The sequence below is a fragment of the Aulonocara sp. 'chitande type north' Nkhata Bay genome, linkage group LG3 (assembly GCF_057382095.1).
Source record: "Aulonocara sp. 'chitande type north' Nkhata Bay isolate Kocher_YH1m ecotype deep benthic linkage group LG3, A_spYH_male_GT1.1, whole genome shotgun sequence".
Taxonomy (NCBI): Eukaryota; Metazoa; Chordata; class Actinopteri; order Cichliformes; family Cichlidae; genus Aulonocara; species Aulonocara sp. 'chitande type north' Nkhata Bay.
In genome coordinates this window covers 8,785,428-8,804,072 of record NC_141346.1, presented here as the reverse complement: position 1 = coordinate 8,804,072, position 18,645 = coordinate 8,785,428, and the positions used below count along the sequence as shown (strand labels likewise).

The 18,645-nt window shown below is 43.6% G+C and overlaps 1 pseudogene across 1 annotated transcript in view; it reads right to left on the bottom strand.

Annotated features, from left to right (window-relative positions):
- LOC147333804 (uncharacterized) overlaps positions 1–18,645 on the bottom strand; it is a 169,495-nt pseudogene that overhangs the window by 19,057 nt on the left and 131,793 nt on the right. Inside the window, exons 3-8 of the transcript XR_015125898.1 lie at positions 17,880–18,212; positions 17,704–17,802; positions 17,033–17,359; positions 13,171–13,501; positions 10,486–10,815; positions 9,126–9,443 (exon numbers count right to left, since the gene is read on the bottom strand). The product of XR_015125898.1 is annotated as an uncharacterized LOC147333804 (transcript). The remainder of the gene's footprint in view (positions 1–9,125; positions 9,444–10,485; positions 10,816–13,170; positions 13,502–17,032; positions 17,360–17,703; positions 17,803–17,879; positions 18,213–18,645) is intronic.

The window sequence follows — 18,645 nt, the reverse complement described above, 5'->3', positions numbered from 1 at the left end:
TATTGTCTCTCATTTTGTCATACATTTTCTGACCTTGACCAAAGTGAACACATATGATAAGGCTCCAGCCCTGAACATATTTCAACTGCCATATTTGACATAAGGGACAGCGCCACCTAGTGGGAACAGGAAATATCATGTTTTACCCTTTGGGGTACAGTATAGTGATGGGTGACATCTGCAGCCTCAAATTTCTCCAGGAAAGCCTTAAGGAGTTGGTCTTGGGTTACAGTGAAAACTGTGACTTTTCGCAAAAGGGTGTGACCCCAGCAGCGTGGCGAACTTTGATGTCATGCCATGAAGAAACAAATTAGTATAACTCAATGAAATCCAGTCTGATCAGTACCAGACTTTACAGGCATGATGTCACACCCGCCCTGAACAGATTGATGTGCCCATTGTCGGAAATACGGACAGCGCCACCTAGTGGCAACAGGAAATGTCATGGCTTCAATTTTGTTGTACTGATTTTCACAGGTTCATCGTGGCCACCTCAAAAGCGTTGAATATCAACATCAGTCCCTCGTGATGCTTCAGTGGAAAAATTGTGACTTTAAACTGAACGGCGCACCCTGGTGGCAACGCGGTTCACCATGAAAGATGAAGTGGCTTTTGAGGGGCTTGGAAAGTTTATAGAGGCTTGAAATTTGGCACACACCTCCAAATGGATGTAGGCTTTGTTGTCATGTGATCATTTTCATTGAATAGCGCGAAATTGCTCCACAGCGCCCCCTACAAAATTTCAAAACATCAGCCCCAGCTCTGTGTTTCATCTATGAGTCTGAAACCTGGTAAGCTTATGGAAAATATCAAGATGTACAAAAAAGTCTCTTGGAGCAATATCCCAAATCCAACAGGAAGTCAGCCATTTTAAAATTAATGTGTAATTTTGGCGGCATTTTCCCCTCTTTTCAGGCTTCATACTTTGACGAACTCCTCCAAGGGATTTCATCATATTGAACCATTCTCCAGTGTGTGGAATCTAAAGACCTTTGTGATGTTAAATTGCGAAGCTTTTTACGTTCAAGGAAACGGGGTGGTCATGGCGGCACGTGGAGTTTCAATCACTGGCCAAAAAGCAGTAATATGCTGTCATTCAAAAACACAATGTCCAATCTCTCCCAAAGGTCGCAGGCGTGATGAGACTCAAGCTCGGAAATGTTTGTTATGCCATTTGTACATAATGGTTAGAGCGCCACCTAGTGGAACGACTAACTAATCATGAATGAATGAGTTGAAATGTTAGCTGGTGGTTAAATGCATGAATTCCATCAATGTGACATCAGATCGGAGGTGCTGGTTTTAGGTGTTGGGCGTGGCTCGACGTGCCGGGGGTGCGAGGGCCCTCATAACGCTGCTTGCAGCTTTAATTATTATTATTATTATTATTAGGGCCCGAGCACTGAGAGTGCGAAGGCCCTATTGTATCTGCTCCGTTTCTTATTATTATTATTATTATTATTATTATTATTATTCAGGCAAAACAAGGGCCTTTTTGAGGGCCTAAACATGCTCAAAAACTCATGAAATTTTGCACACATGCCAGGTCTGGTGAAAAATTTTGTATTTTAATGGTTTTACATATGAGCACTGGGAAATGGCTCTACAGCGCCACCTATGCCTTGTTAAATGCAGCCCTACGACCACATCGTTTCAGCTACATGTATGAAATTTGGCACACATGTGTATCATTCCAAGACGAACAAAAAAGTCTGTGGGCCCATTGACGCAAACCCAACAGGAAGTCCGCCATTTGGAAGAGAAGGTGACATTTTGGCTCTAATTTTGCCATTTCCATGCCTCGAACTTTTGCGAACTCCTCCTTGGGGTTTCATTTCATAACCTTCAAATTTGGACAGTGTCAACTACACCCTTGTGCCATGTTAAATTGCGGAGCTTTTGAGTTTTCACAATACTATGAGGCCGTGGCGCCATGGCGAATTTCGATGACTCGCCATGAAAATCTTATTGCCTCTCATTTTGTCATACATTTTCTGACCTTGACCAAAGTGAACACATATGATAAGGCTCCACCCCTGAACATATTTCAACTGCCATATTTGACATCAAGGACAGCGCCACCTAGTGGGAACAGGAAATGTCATGTTTTACACTTTGGGGTACAGTATAGTGATGGGTGACATCTGCAGCCTCAAATTTCTCCAGGAAAGCCTTAAGGAGTTGGTCTTGGGTTACAGTGAAAACTGTGACTTTTCGCAAAAGGGTGTGACCCCAGCAGCATGGCGAACTTTGATGTCACGCCATGAAGAAACAAATTAGTATAACTCAATGAAATCCAGTCTGATCAGTACCAGACTTTACAGGCATGATGACAGACCCGCCCTGAACAGATTGATGTGCCCATTGTCGGGAATACGGACAGCGCCACCTAGTGGCAACAGGAAATGTCATGGCTTTAATTTTGTTGTACTGATTTTCACAGGTTCATCGTGGCCACCTCAAAAGCGGTGAATATCACCATCAGTCCCTTGTGATGCTTCAGTGCAAAAATTGTGACTTTAAACTGAACGCCGCACCCTGGTGGCAACGCGGTTCACCATGAAAGATGAAGTGGCTTTTGAGGGGCTTGGAAAGTTTAAAAAGTCTTGAAATTTGGCGCACACCTCCAATGTGGTTAAGGCTTTGTTGTTATGTGATCATTTTCATTGAATATCCCAAAATGGCTCCACAGCGCCCCCTACAAAATTTCAAAATCACAGCCCCTGCTCTGTGTTTTATGTATGAGTCTGAAACCTGGTAAGCTTATAGGAGATATCAAGATGTACAAAAAAGTCTCTTGGAGCAATATCCCAAATCCAACAGGAAGTCAGCCATTTTAAAATTAATGTGCAATTTTGGCAACATTTTCCCCTCTTTTCAGGCATCGTTCTTTGACGAACTCCTCCAAGGGATTTCATCAGATTGGACCGATCTGCAGTTTGTGGAATCTAAAGACCTTTGTGATGTTAAATTGCGAAGCTTTTTACGTCCAGGGAAACGGGGTGGTTATGGCGGCACGTGGAGTTTGAATCACTCGCCAAAAAGCAGTAATCTGCTGTCACTCAAAAACACAATGTCCAATCTCTCCCAAACGTCTCAGGTGTGATGAGACTCGAGCTTGGAAGTGTTTGTTATGCCATTTGTACATAATGGTTAGAGCGCCACCTAGTGGAACGACTAACTAATCTTGAATGAATGAGTTGAAATGTTAGCTGGTGGTTAAATGCATGAATTCCATCAATGTGACATCAGATCGGACGTGCTGGTTTTAGGTGTTGGGCGTGGCTCGACGCGCCGGGGGTGCGAGGGCCCTCATAACGCTGCTTGCAGCTTTAATTATTATTATTATTATTATTCACCCCAAACAAGGGCCTTTTTGAGGGCCTAAACATGCTCAAAAACTCATGAAATTTTGCACACATGCCAGGTCTGGTGAAAAATTTTGTATTTTAATGGTTTTACATATGAGCACTGGGAAATGGCTCTACAGCGCCACCTATGCCTTGTTAAATGCAGCCCTACGACCACATCGTTTGAGCTACATGTATGAAATTTGGCACACATGTGTAACATGCCAAGACGAACAAAAAAGTCTGTGGGCCCATTGACCCAAACCCAACAGGAAGTCCGCCATTTTGGATTGAAGGTGACATTTTGGGTCTGATTTTACCGTTTCCATGCCTTGTACTTTAACGAACTCCTCCTTGGGATTTGGTCCTATAAACTTCAAATTTGGACAGTGTCAACTACACCCTTGTGCCATGTTAAATTGCGGAGCTTTTGAGTTTTCACAATACTATGAGGCCGTGGCGCCATGGCGAATTTCGATGACTCGCCATGAAAATCTTATTGCCTCTCATTCTGTCATACATGTTCCGATCTGGACCAAAGAACACACATATGATAAGGCTCCACCCCTGAACATATTTCAACTGCCATATTTGACATCAAGGACAGCGCCACCTAGTGGGAACAGGAAATGTCATGTTTTACACTTTGGGGTACAGTATAGTGATGGGTGACATCTGCAGCCTCAAATTTCTCCAGGAAAGCCTTAAGGAGTTGGTCTTGGGTTACAGTGAAAACTGTGACTTTTCGCGAAAGGGTGTGACCCCAGCAGCATGGCGAACTTTGATGTCACGCCATGAAGAAAGAAATTAGTATAACTCCATGAAATCCAGTCTGATTAGTACCAGACTTTACAGGCATGATGTCAGACCCGCCCTGAACAAATTGATGTGCCCATTGTCAGGAATATGAAGAGCGCCACCTAGTGGCAACAGGAAATGTCATGGCTTTAATTTTGTTGTACTGGTTTTCACAGGTTCATCGTGGCCACCTCAAAAGCGGTGAATATCACCATCAGTCCCTCGTGATGCTTCAGTGCAAAAATTGTGACTTTAAACTGAACGGCGCACCCTGGTGGCAACGCTGTTCACCATGAAAGATGAAGTGGCTTTTGAGGGTCTTGGCAAGTTTATAGAGGCTTGAAATTTGGCACACACCTCCAATGTGACGAAGGCTTTGTTGTCATGTGATCATTTTCCTTGAATATCCCAAAATGGCTCCACAGCGCCCCCTACAATATTTCAAAACATCAGCCCCTGCTCTGTGTTTCATCTATGAGTCTGACACTTGGTAAGCTTGTGTAAGATATCAAGATGTACAAAAAAGTCTCTTGGAGCAATATCCCAAATCCAACAGGAAGTCAGCCATTTTAAAATTAATGTGTAATTTTGATGACATTTTCCCCCCTTTTCAGGCCTCATACTTTGACGAACTCCTCCAAGGGATTTCATCATATTGAAGCATTCTTCAGTGTGTAGAATCTAAAGACCTTTGTGATGTTAAATTGCGAAGCTTTTTCCGTTCAGGGAAACGGGGTGGTCATGGCGGCACGTAGAGTTTCAATCACTCGCAAAAAGCAGTAATCTGCTGTCACTAAAAACACAATGTCCAATCTCTCCCAAAGGTCGCAGGTGTGATGAGACTCGAGCTTGGAAATGTTTGTTATGCTATTTGTCAATAATGGTTAGAGCGCCACCTAGTGGCATGACTATAATCCTGGTTGAATAAGATGAAATGTTAGCTGGTGATTAAAAGCATGAAATCCATCAATGTGACATCACATCGGACGTGCCGGTTTGAGGTGTTGGCAGTGGCTCGACGTGCCGGGGGTGCGAGGGCCCTCATAACGCTGCTTGCAGCTTTAATTAGGGCCCGAGCACCGAGAGTGCGAAGGCCCTATTGTATCTGCTCCGTTTCTTATTATTATTATTATTATTATTATTATTATTCAGGCGAAACAAGGGCCTTTTTGAGGGCCTAAACATGCTCAAAAACTCATGAAATTTTGCACACATGCCAGGTCTGGTGAAAAATTTTGTATTTTAATGGTTTTACATATGAGCACTGGGAAATGGCTCTACAGCGCCACCTATGCCTTGTTAAATGCAGCCCTACGACCACATCGTTTCAGCTACATGTATGAAATTTGGCACACATGTGTATCATGCCGAGTCGAACAAAAAAGTCTGTGGGCCCATTGATGCAAACCCAACAGGAAGTCCGCCATTTGGAAGAGAAGGTGACATTTTGGCTCTAATTTTGCCATTTCCATGCCTCGAACTTTTGCGAACTCCTCCTTGGGATTTGTTTGTATAAGCTTCATCTTTGGTCAGTGTCAACTACACACGTGGGCCATGTTAAATTGCGGAGCTTTTGAGTTTTCACAATACTATGAGGCCGTGGCGCCATGGCGAATTTCGATGACTCGCCATGAAAATCTTATTGCCTCTCATTTTGTCATACATTTTCTGACCTTGACCAAAGTGAACACATATGATAAGGCTCCACCCCTGAACATATTTCAACTGCCATATTTGACACCAGGGACAGCGCCACCTAGTGGGAACAGGAAATGTCATGTTTTACACTTTGGGGTACAGTATAGTGATGGGTGCCATCTGCAGCCTCAAATTTCTCCAGGAAAGCCTTAAGGAGTTGGTCTTGGGTTACAGTGAAAACTGTGACTTTTCGCAAAAGGGTGTGACCCCAGCAGCATGGCGAACTTTGATGTCACGCCATGAAGAAACAAATTAGTATAACTCAATGAAATCCAGTCTGTTCAGTACCAGACTTTACAGGCATGATGTCAGACCCGCCCTGAACAGATTGATGTGCCCATTGTCGGGAATACGTACAGCGCCACCTAGTGGCAACAGGAAATGTCATGGCTTTAATTTTGTTGTACTGATTTTCACAGGTTCATCGTGGCCACCTCAAAAGCGGTGAATATCAACATCAGTCCCTCATGATGCTTCAGTGCAAAAATTGTGACTTTAAACTGAACGGCGCACCCTGGTGGCAACGCTGTTCAACATGAAAGATGAAGTGGCTTTTGAGGGGCTTCCAAGTTTATAGAGGCTTGAAATTTGGCCCACACCTCCAAATGGATGAAGGCTTTGTTGTCATGTGATCATTTTCGTTGAATAGCGCGAAATTGCTCCACAGCGCCCCCTACAAAATTTCAAAACAACAGCCCCTGCTCTGTGTTTCATCTATGAGTCTGAAACCTGGTAAGCTTATGGAAAATATCAAGATGTACAAAAAAGTCTCTTGGAGCAATATCCCAAATCCAACAGGAAGTCAGCCATTTTAAAATTAATGTGCAATTTTGGCGACATTTTCCCCTCTTTTCAGGCTTCATACTTTGACGAACTCCTCCAAGGGATTTCATCATATTGAACCATTCTCCAGTGTGTGGAATCTAAAGACCTTTGTGATGTTAAATTGCGAAGCTTTTTACGTTCAAGGAAACGGGGTGGTCATGGCGGCACGTGGAGTTTCAATCACTGGCCAAAAAGCAGTAATATGCTGTCACTCAAAGACACAAAGTCCAATCTCTCCCAAAGGTCGCAGGCGTGATGAGACTCGAGCTCGGAAATGTTTGTTATGCCCTTTGTCTATAATGGTTAGAGCGCCACCTAGTGGGACGACTATACTCATGGTTGAACCAAATGAAATGTTAGCTGGTGGTTAAATGCATGAATTCCATCAATGTGACATCAGATCGGACGTGCTGGTTTTAGGTGTTGGGCGTGGCTCGACACGCCAGGGTGCGAGGGCCCTCATAACGCTGCTTGCAGCTTTAATTATTATTATTATTATTATTCAGGCAAAACAAGGGCCTTTTTGAGGGCCTAAACATGCTCAAAAACTCATGAAATTTTGCACACATGCCAGGTCTGGTGAAAAATTTTGTATTTTAATGGTTTTACATATGAGCACTGGGAAATGGCTCTACAGCGCCACCTATGCCTTGTTAAATGCAGCCCTACGACCACATCGTTTGAGCTACATGTATGAAATTTGGCACACATGTGTATCATGCCAAGACGAACAAAAAAGTCTGTGGGCCCATTGACGCAAACCCAACAGGAAGTCCGCCATTTGGAAGAGAAGGTGACATTTTGGCTCTAATTTTGCCATTTCCATGCCTCGAACTTTAACGAACTCCTCCTTGGAAATTGGTCGTATAAGCTTCATATTTGGTCAGTGCCAACTACACCCTTGTGCCATGTTAAATTGCGGAGCTTTTGAGTTTTCACAATACCATGAGGCCGTGGCGCCACGGCGAATTTCGATGACTCGCAATGAAAATCTTATTGCATCTCATTCTGTCATACATTGTCCGATCTGGACCAAAGAGCACACATATGATAAGGCTCCAGCCCTGAACATATTTCAACTGCCATATTTGACGTCAGCAACAGCACCACCTAGTGGGAACAGGAAATGTCATGTTTTACACTTTGGGGTACAGTATTGTGATGGGTGACATCTGCAGCCTCAAATTTCTCCAGGAAAGGCGTAAGGAGTTGGTCTTGGGGTACAGTGAAAACTGTGACTTTTCACGAAAGGGTTTGACCTCAGCAGCATGGCGAACTTTGATATCTCGCCATGAAGAAACAAATTAGTATAACTCCATGAAATCCAGTCTGATTAGTACCAGACTTTACAGGCATGATGTCAGACCCGCCCTGAACAAATTGATGTGCCCATTGTCAGGAATATGAAGAGCGCCACCTAGTGGGAACAGGAAATGTCATGTCTTACACTTTGTTGTACTGATTTTCACAGGTTCATTGTGGATACCTCAAAAGCGGTGAATATCACCGTCAGTCCTTCATGATGCTGCAGTGCGAAAATTGTGACTTTATACTGAACGGTGCACCCTGGTGGCAACGCGGTCCACCATGAAAGATGAAGTGGCTTTTGAGGGGCTTGGAAAGTTTATAGAGGCTTGAAATTTGGCACACACCTCCAATGTGATGAAGGCTTTGTTGTTATGTGATCATTTTCATTGAATAGCGCGAAATGGCTCCACAGCGCCCCCTACAATATTTCAAAACATCAGCCCTTGCTCTGTGTTTTATCTATGAGTCTGAAACCTGGTAAGCTTATGGAAGATATTAAGATGTACAAAAAAGTCTCTTGGAGCAATATCCCAAATCCAACAGGAAGTCAGCCATTTTAAAATTAATGTGTAATTTTGGCGACATTTTCCCCTCTTTTCAGGCTTCATACTTTGACGAACTCCTCCAAGGGATTTCATCATATTGAACCATTCTCCAGTGTGTGGAATCTAAAGACCTTTGTGATGTTAAATTGCGAAGCTTTTTACGTTCAGGGAAACGGGATGGTCATGGCGCCACGTGGAGTTTGAATCACTCGCCAAAAAGCAGTAATCTGCTGTCACTCAAAAACACAATGTCCAATCTCTCCCAAAGGTCGCAGGCATGATGAGACTCAAGCTCGGAAATGTTTGTTATGCCATTTGTCATTAATGGTTAGAGCGCCACCTAGTGGGATGACTATAATCATGATTGAATGAGATGAAATGTTAGCTGTTGGTTAAATGCATGAATTCCATCAATGTGACATCAGATCGGACGTGCTGGTTTTAGGTGTTGGGTGTGGCTCGACACGCCGGGGTGCGAGGGCCCTCATAACGCTGCTTGCAGCTTTAATTTTACTTGTTTTTGCTGTTGAAACATAATCCAACATATCTAACAAGTCAAACTCAAATCACAAGACAGTCAGAAACAAACAAATAAACAAACCTTTGACTTTAAGCAGCACCGTTTTGTATCTGTAGAGATTCCTGCTGTCGACTACACAGTTGTATCTCCCGCTGTCACTCACTGTGGGCTGTTTCAGGGTCAGACTGAGGTCTCCAGTTTTCAGCAGGTCTTCATTCATCTTCGTTCGGTCTCTGTAAACCTGGTGCTGTTCTTCAGCCCTCCAGCCGTTCTGATACACGTGAAGCTTCCTGTTGCATCTGTCCCTCCACTTCACTCTAACATCTTCAGGCAGGTTTTCTGTGGTTTTGAAGGGCAGCTGGACAGACTCCGCCCCCTCCTCCACCTCCACCTGACAGACTGAGAGGACAACAAACACACCGTGAGCTAAACAGATGGCAGCAGCAGTTTGCAGCAGAGTTATAGAGAAAGCTGAAGGAGAGAAGGAGACAACAGCAGGAGGTAACACGACAGAGATCTAAAAAGTCAAAGCAGTTTTTAAAGATGTTGGAGACGACCAGAGTCTGATGGTGCTGCTTCACAGTCATGTCTCCTGTCGGTGTGGATCTACTTACTGCTGAAAGTGTTTGTGGACCTAAAATGAAACATTAGAGAGTTCAAAGAGTTCTAATTACAGATCCTGTCTTCTGTCAAGATCGGTTTCTTTGTAGGACAATATGACTCTCAACAAAGCACATCTTCAACCTGGAGCCACAGAACCTGTCACATATCAAGGTTTCATTATTTCTACACATCACTAAGTCCTTAGGATCAACACAACTCATCTCTACAGTTCAGTCTGAGCTGCTCTATTGGACCAAAGAGTTAAATCAGCTCCACTGAAACCTGCTGATAATCACATGACCTCAGATGAGCTGCTTCCTCCAAACAAACTGACTGAATGACTGTGTGGATCTGTTCCATCAGTCGTGTTGAACACGAACAGCTTTGCAGGATGAAGAAAACGGGACAAAAATTCAGTGTCTGAGAACAGAATCAGAGCCTGAAGTGAGAAATCTCTCCATGAGAAATCCAGACTGGATCAGACTGTCTGCTGGACTCTTACACACATCGAGCGCGAAAAACACAAGACTGTCTGCTCCAACTGAGCTGTGTGACACTAACTGGTTGGTCAGATTGTGTTTACTGGTAGTGTTTTGTTGCTTGCTCTGAATCTGAAGCTCAGTTTGTCTCATGTCAAGTTCTTCTACCTTTACATTGTTCCTTAAAGGTTCCTTCATGTTGCCCACTGAGGAGTAACTACCACAACTACAGCCTACCAATGGCTTTTTTCTATTTGGATTCACACTACCAACAGAAGTACTAATGCTTTAAATAATATAACAGATTAAGACACACACACACACACACACACACACACACACAGAGCAGCAGCACTGACCTCCGACTTTCAGATCCACTTGCTTCCTCATCAGGATGTTTCCCTCCGTGCTGTAGATGGTGCAGGTGTAGGGGCCTCTGTCCCAGTCTGTGGGGTGTTTCAGGGTCAGGGTGAGGTCTCCATTTTTCAGCAGGTCTTCATTCATCTCTGTTCGTCCTCTGTAACGGCGGTCCTGTTCTTCAGGCTGGTCAGAGCTGCTTGGATACACGTGAAGCATCCTGTATGAACTGTCCGTCCACTCAACTTTAGCGTCTTTAGGCAGGTTAAGTGTAGCTTTGTGTGCCAGCTGGACAGACTCCAGCCCTGAATCCTCCACCTCGACAAGGGGGACTAAGAGGACAACAAAGCATAATGTGACAGACAGCACCAGCACTGAGCACATTTTCTTTGGTTTTCTTTGAATGAATTATCTTTGACTGGCTCCGCTCTGACATGCTCCACTTTCTTTGCGTTAGCTGGCTTAACATAACATCAGTCGCATCAAAGCGCTTTATATTATAGGGTAGATATGTCAGTAATCATCAGTCATTATCAGTAATACCAGGACTGAGATAATCAACTTTCTCCATTATCCAGGATCTGAGTGTGTGAATCAATGGGGAGAATAATCGTTTGGCTTCATCCAGTAAGAATTCACTCAGTCCTCAAGTCCTCACCTCAGATGTTTAGAACAGAGCTATTAATCTCACTCAATCTGATCAAATGCAGTAATAAAAAGGCACATTTCTCCATTTGACCTATGAATACTTAATATCTGGCTACTTCCCAGTGTAACACTCAAGCGAGTGTAACATTCGCTACACCTGCCAGGACCTAATAGACATCGGTACCCAGCACCAGTCTTGTATTTATGTGCATGAAAGCTGGTGCAACAACGGGACAATAATAAACAGTCAATACTCCCCGAACCTCAAGTTCATGTCGGTAAGATGCCGGCCTTTTTTTCTACCAAGAGAGCTAACAGTATTGATCATCACGGCTGTGTACATTCCACCCAGCGACAATGTAAACACGGCGCTCTCCATCCTGCTGAACACCATTTATGAACAGCAGGGGGCCACCCTGGCAGTGTTCACATAATTGTAGGTGGCTTTAATAAGACTGACATGAAGACTGTACTCCCACAGTTCTATCAGCATGTCAACTGTGCCACCAGAGGAGAAAACACTCTAGATCATGTTTACTCCAACATCAAGCATGCATATAGAGCCATACCCCTCCCCCACCTCGGTCAGTCTGACCACCTCTCCCTCCTGCTCTCCCCAACCTACACCCCCCTCAGACGCACAGCCAGGCCCACCACAAAGACAGCCTGGCCTGAAAATGCACTCTCCAAACTGCAGGACTGCTTCACACAGACATATTTGAACACCAGGACCTAGAAAATTTCACAGGATCAGTACTGGATCAAGTTCTGTATTGGGAATGTGACTGTGGACAAAAGCATTTGGCTTTTCCCAAACCAAAAACCCTGGATGACCAGCGAGATCCGCACACTCCTCAAAGCCCGCGATGCTGCCTTCAGGTCAGGTGACAGAGCTCTGTACAGGGCTGCTCCGCTGATCTGAAAAGGGGAATTAAAAAAGCCAAGACAGACCATAAAGGAAGCATAGAGTCCCACCTGTCCAGCAACAACACACAGGGTGTGTGGCAGGGCATACAAGACGTCACAAACCACAGAGGCTGCACTGTGAAAACAGAAAACCTGAGTGTGCAGCTGGCAGAGGAAATAAACAGCTTCTTTGCCCACTCTGAAACACTACAACATCTGCTTCAGCCCTGCTCCCATCCTCATCCTCACCTGGTTCCCACATCGTTCAGATGTGTTCCTAGTAGTGGACCGGCAGGAAAGCTGCCGGTCCACTACGAAGTACCTGGCAAGGTACTAAGAGCATGTACCCACCAGTTCACCCTTATCTTCAACAGAATCTTCAGCCTTTCACTGGATCAGGCAGCCATCCCATCCTGTCTAAAATCAGCCACAATCATCCCAGTGCCGAAGAAGTCTCCCATCTCCAGCCTGAATGATTACCGCCCTGTGGCCCTCACACCGGTAATCATGAAATGCTTCGGGAGACTAACCCTTCAGCACATCGACCCCTACCAGTTTGTATATCGCACGAACAGATCCACAGAAGTCACCTAGAACAGCAGCAAAGCTACGTCCGAATGCTCTTTGTGGACTACAGCTCAGCTTTCAACACAATCATCCCGGACATCCTCATCACCAAACTGGTCACTCTTGGCCTCCCTCCTCTCACATGTGCCTGGATAAAGGATTTCCTCACAAACCGGCCCCAGACTGTAAGGCTCCGCCCTCATCTCTCCTCCACTCGCACACTGAGCACCGGCTCCACACAGGGCTGTGTGCTGAGCCCCCTCCTGTATTCTCTCTACACCCACGACTGCAGTTTGACCCACAACAAAAATCCCAGATTTGTATAATTGTACATTAGGTATTTATTTTTTTAATACACTTCATATGTATCTAGTGCTGCAGGACTGTGCACCTCACCCCCTTTCTTTTCTCACATGTCTGCACTGAGTAGGAGATGCTCTGTATCTCATTGTACATGTGTAAAGTGACAATAAATGGAATTCTATTCTTTTCTAAGCAGAAACCAAGAGTGCAGGTCACAGCTAGTCATTATATTAAATACTTGTGAAAACCAAGTATGCTCTTACCTTTGACTTTCAGCTCTACTTGTTTCTTCATTAGGATTGTTTTTTTTATCTGTGCTGTAGACGGTGCAGGTGTAGGTGGAGTTATCTCTGTCTGTGGGGTGTTTGAGGGTCAGGCTGAGGTCTCCAGGTTTCAGTGGGTCTATATTAATTTCTGTTCGGTCTTTGTAACAGTGGTTCTGTTCTTCAGGTTGGTCAGAGCCGTTCTCATACACGTGGACTATCCTGCCTGAACTGTTCTTCCACTCCACTTTAGCTTTTTCAGGCAAGTGAATTGTGGTTTTGAGGGGCAACTGGACAGACTCCACCCCTGAATCCACCTCCACCTGAGGGACTGAGGGGACAAAAAAGCAAAACATGAGCTGTACAGACAACAGCAGCACTGAGACCATTTTCTTTGACTTGATGAAGTTAAATATTTACTCTGAAAACATGTTGGGCTGGGTTTACTCTGAAATATGCCCCAATGCTCCACTGCAGAGAGAAACAGTGTTGTCTTTGGTTTCTGTCCAATCAGCAGCAGAGCTGACCACTTCTTAAAGGAGTATTAGATGTTATTTTCACATTTCCAGAGTCAAAGCTTTACTTGATGTTAGGGCTGCTCAATTAATCGAATTTTAATCACGATTACGATCTGGGCTTTCAACGATCATTAAAAATGACTGAGCCGATTATTAGCCCCTCCCTCATTTATCCGCGACACCTTAAAGGCCGGTCCGTGAAAATATTGTCGGGCATAAACCGTCCGTGGCGCAAAAAAGGTTGGAGACCGCTGATTAAGAGGACCCGAGGGAAGCTCGGAAAGCTAAGCAGAAGTTATTTGGAGAGTGACTGCCGTTGGTTGAAAAGAGAGTTTAAAAAAAACAAACTTCAGTGGTGTTGCACACTATTTTATATTATTTTTTAAAGTCATTGTTAACCCTTTAAATCCGGTCAGAGCAGCACGCTCCGTTTTGCGTAACTATTGTTAAATCCCTGTAGAACCTGAACCGTGTAAGCTAGCGCAATAATTTGTTTTGCATATGAAACCGGAGGAGTTGTACTTACATCTTATGCCATCAGCTTGTCCTCGGTCACGGTTTCGTTCCACATATAGCTTTGCAAAAATTGCATAAAAAGCGCTTGCAGGAACAAAAACATAATATTCCAGAAACACGCTTTGCCGTTCCTATCAGCTGTTCGTAACACTTCCCACAGTGAAATGATGCACCTGCTGTTTTCTTTGCAAATTTGCATCATAGGATTGTTTTTTGTTTTTCCTGCAGTATATAAAAATTGCTGTATCTCCAAAATAAAACTATGAAGACACTCAAAATAAATTTCCTGTGGTGGGAAACTATTTTTTGCAACTTTATTGTATTTAAAGTTTTGAGGGATAAACCTCTTAAATTTCTCCAAGTAGAAATATATGTAAACAAAACAAAAGCAATTTTCAATTTTTTTTTGTAGTTTATTGCACTTTTTTGCAATTTATGTAATTACTATGGACTTAATGCATACATATTATTAAAATATGGGCTATAACAGTTGTATTGATGTATAGCAACTTGAAATGCTCCCACAAATGGCACTACAACATGTAAAAAAAAATAATATAAGCTCTGGTGGACTTGGTTCTATAGTAGGTCTTAAAGGGTTAAATAAATATCGTCAAATAATCGTGATCTCAATTTCAGTGAAAATAATCGTGATTATCATTTTTGCCATAATCGAGCAGCCCTACTTGATGTCTTTGAAAAGCATAAAAATGTTCAATGCAGGAAACTCTGAACTTGTTCCTTGACTGGTTTCCTATGAAGCAAGTGTGGTGGTTATATGAATGTAGAATAGCACCACAAATGGGCCTTATGCTCACATACACACTCTCACAGCGGGGCCATTATAAGTTCATGTGAGATGTAAAACAGACAGCGAGACTCCTTATCTCCTTATCTTATCTTATCCTTATCTCAGGGAAGAAGGAGGGAGGACTTGGGATATAAATCGTTAGGCAATGGCTAAGTAGAAAACACGGTTGTAATCCTCTCTCTCTTTCTCTCTGAAGGGAATGTTTTCAAGGATAAGCTGAACTAAAGGTATAGACTCACGTGGTGTGTTGAGAAATTTTCCTTGTCTGTGAGGCATATAAGACATGAGCAACCACGCCCATCTTCAGAGACTGCTTAGGTGTTTGACCAGAGCGTTTCTCTGTGCTGCAGCATGTCACCAACTTCAAATAATGCTCACCAGGTGTTTGCAGTTTATTTAAAACTTCTATGACACAAGTTCAACATATCCAGGCAACAGCCAACACAAACAAACTGGCGTTAGCACCTTGAGTTGACTGATGACTTTTACCATTATATAAATGAAATTTAATTGAATTAAACAAATTCTAAACTCCAATGACAGATCCTCCTTCTCTGTTAACAAGATTTTCTGCTTCAGGCTCTGAGCTCACTTACATTAAAAGGGGCATTTGATGCATCACGTGACTCTTCTGCACAAAGAAAACTGACTGAGTGGCACCTTCTTTGCTTAGAAGCCCTCATGAAGACAATTATCACAGCAAAAAATACAAAAACAAGAGTGGAGCTGCAAGTAAGCGTGAGAGGAACGCAGTAATGGACTCTACCAGTGCATTCAGCTCTGACACTGTCACATCATGAAGGAGACGTGGAAATCACTTTGTTACACAAATCAAAGTCAAATCAGTTCTATTGATGGAATATTGTGTGATCAATAGACTGATCAGTTTCTAATCTGTCATCTATCAGCTGGAAATCCAGCATGTCAAACAGACAGGCAGCAGATTAGGACCAAACACAAACACAGTGAGACTTTTTCTTCACAGCAGTTGCAGGTAAACTGCAGCAACAATGCGACTCAGACAGTTTCTCTGTAACTGCAGGGCTTCCTGCGCTGCTGTTAGTCAGACACGGGTCAAAGGAGCTTGCAAAGAAAAGCGTCTGGACTTCTTTAAGTTGCTTGAAGACGTTTCACCTCTCATCCGAGAAGCTTCTTCAGTTCTAAGGTCAAATGGTGGAGAGTCCCAGATATAAATCTAGTGGGACATGCAGTGTTGCTCTGTGGTGCAGCTACGACACTGTAGCAAAGTTTACACACTATGTCTACTTGATCCATGTCTGACTCCGTGAACCAATAATGTTTCCACACCACTGAAGTTTTTTTACCTCTCTTTTCAACCAACGGCAGTCACTCTCCTCTCCAAATAACTTCTGCTTAGCTTTCCGAGCTTCCCTCGGGTCCTCTTAATTGTTGTGAGGCGTGTTCGAAATGCAGAGAGGTGCGCTCGATTTGCCACACGGAGCAGCGCGAGAGTAAAGCACAAGGGAGGTGCTAATAATCGGCTCAGTCATTTTTAATGATTGTTGAAAGCCCAGATCGTAATCGTGATTAAAATTCGATTAATTGAGCAGCCCTAGTCTAATGTGAGGCAGACAGCTGTGTTCACATCGAGGTCCAGCGCTGTAAGTTTTAATTCCAATTGCCGAAGCAAATTAAATCTTTTTAAAAGACAGAGATTTCTCCTGTACTTCCTTCTGAATAAATTCAGATGTGATTAACCTGAGAGAACACTTTAATGTCTCCATTCCCCTAACTCAAAGTGGCAGGGTTAGAAGAAAAACACACTCAACAACCTATCATTATTCTAACTCATACCATCTGCCACAACCAGCTGAAGCCAGGCCACTTAGTATACATTCAGTAACAGCGTTTTACAGGCCTTGGCTTTGAGGTTTCATTGTTGAGTTGTGAATGCAAAAATAAAGAAATCAGACTAAAGAAAAGGTCACAACTGGGTGTCATATGAAAAACAAAGAGAAATACTATTTTAGCTCTAAACTGTATCTACATGACTGACCTCTGACTTTCAGCTCCACTTGTTTCTTTATCTGGATGTTTCCCCCCCAGCTGATGGTGCAGGTGTAGGTGTTTGTATCTCTGTATGTGGGAAATTTCAGTGTCAGACTGAAGTCTGCAGGTTTCAGAAGGTTTCTCTTTATCTTTGTTCGGTCTTTGTAATCCTGGTGCTGTTCTCCAGGCTGGTCAGAGCCATTCTCATACACATGGACCATCCTGTTGTCTCTGTCTTTCCACTCCACATTAGTGTCTTTAAGAAAGTTAACTATATTTTTGCAGGGCAGCTGGACAGACTCCACCCCTGAATCCACCTCCACCTTTTGGTAATCTGAGGACAACAAATCATAAAAGAATATAAGACATTAGTAGAAGCGCTACTGATGGTCACATGACCTCCCTGTCCCTCCTTGTCTTCTAGTCTCAGTCAGCTTGTGTCTCAGTTTGTTCCTGATGTGTTCCTGACTCGTTCTTTGGTAACTAGTCTGCAGCGTCCTGTAAAGTGCTGCAGACATGTTGGATGAAGAAGAACAGACAGACTGAGCCTCAGCCTGGGGCTGATGAATACCAGAAACCATGAAGACCTCATGTGTCTGCTCTGAACACAGTCAAAAGACCACCAGAGGACACCTGCTAACCATCGGCATTATGGGTAGTGTAGTAGGAGACACTCACCTGACATGAAATAGTGCCGGAAATAAAATAAAAGACCTCCAAAAACCACAAGAAGAACCAGGAGAACCAAGAGAGCTGTGGCCCAGGGTGGAAATGGTTCTGTGAAAAAAAACAACCTTCTAATCTCTGACCTGTATCCACAATATTAACCACTGACCTGTATCTCGAGCAATGACCTTTGACCTGCAGCACTACTTTCTTTGTCAGGATGTCTTTGTGCCTGTAGATGGTGCAGATGTATCCTCCACTGTCTCTCTCTGTGGGGTGTTTCAGGGTCAGACTGAGGTCTCCAGTTCTCAGCAGGTCTTCATTCATCTTTGTTCGGTCTCTGTAAAAGCCATCCTGAGTCATAAGGTTATCATTTCTGTTAGAATACTCATGGACTGTGATGAGTCCAACTTCAGAGCGAGTCCACTCCACTGTGGTGTTCTTGGGCAGGTCAGGTGTTGTGTTGCAGGGCAGGATGACAGACTGTGACCCTTCCCTCACCATCACCTCCACCTGCTGGTCTGAGAGGACAAGAAACCATAACATCAACTGTAGAAGCAGCAAAATTCCTCTGAGTGTTTTGTGCTGGGTGATGCATAGAATGTCATTTACATATTTACAGAAATGTGTGTGGTAAACACAGCCCTCTGCACACGAGCTGACATGAGTCTAATGTCACAACATCAATTTTTGAAGTAGCAGCAGTCATATTGATGGTAATGTGAGCAACACTTGATGTCTACATTCCTTACCTTTGACTCTGTCGTGTAACCAGAGCACACATACACTGCTCAAAACAATAAAGGGAACAAAAATAAGACATCCTAGACAACAAAAATCACACAAAAATTATCAATCGAAATCAAATTTAGCAACCCATGGAGGTCTAGATTTGGAGTCGCACTCAAACTTAAAGTGGAAAAAACACTATAGGCTGATCCAACTTTGATGTAT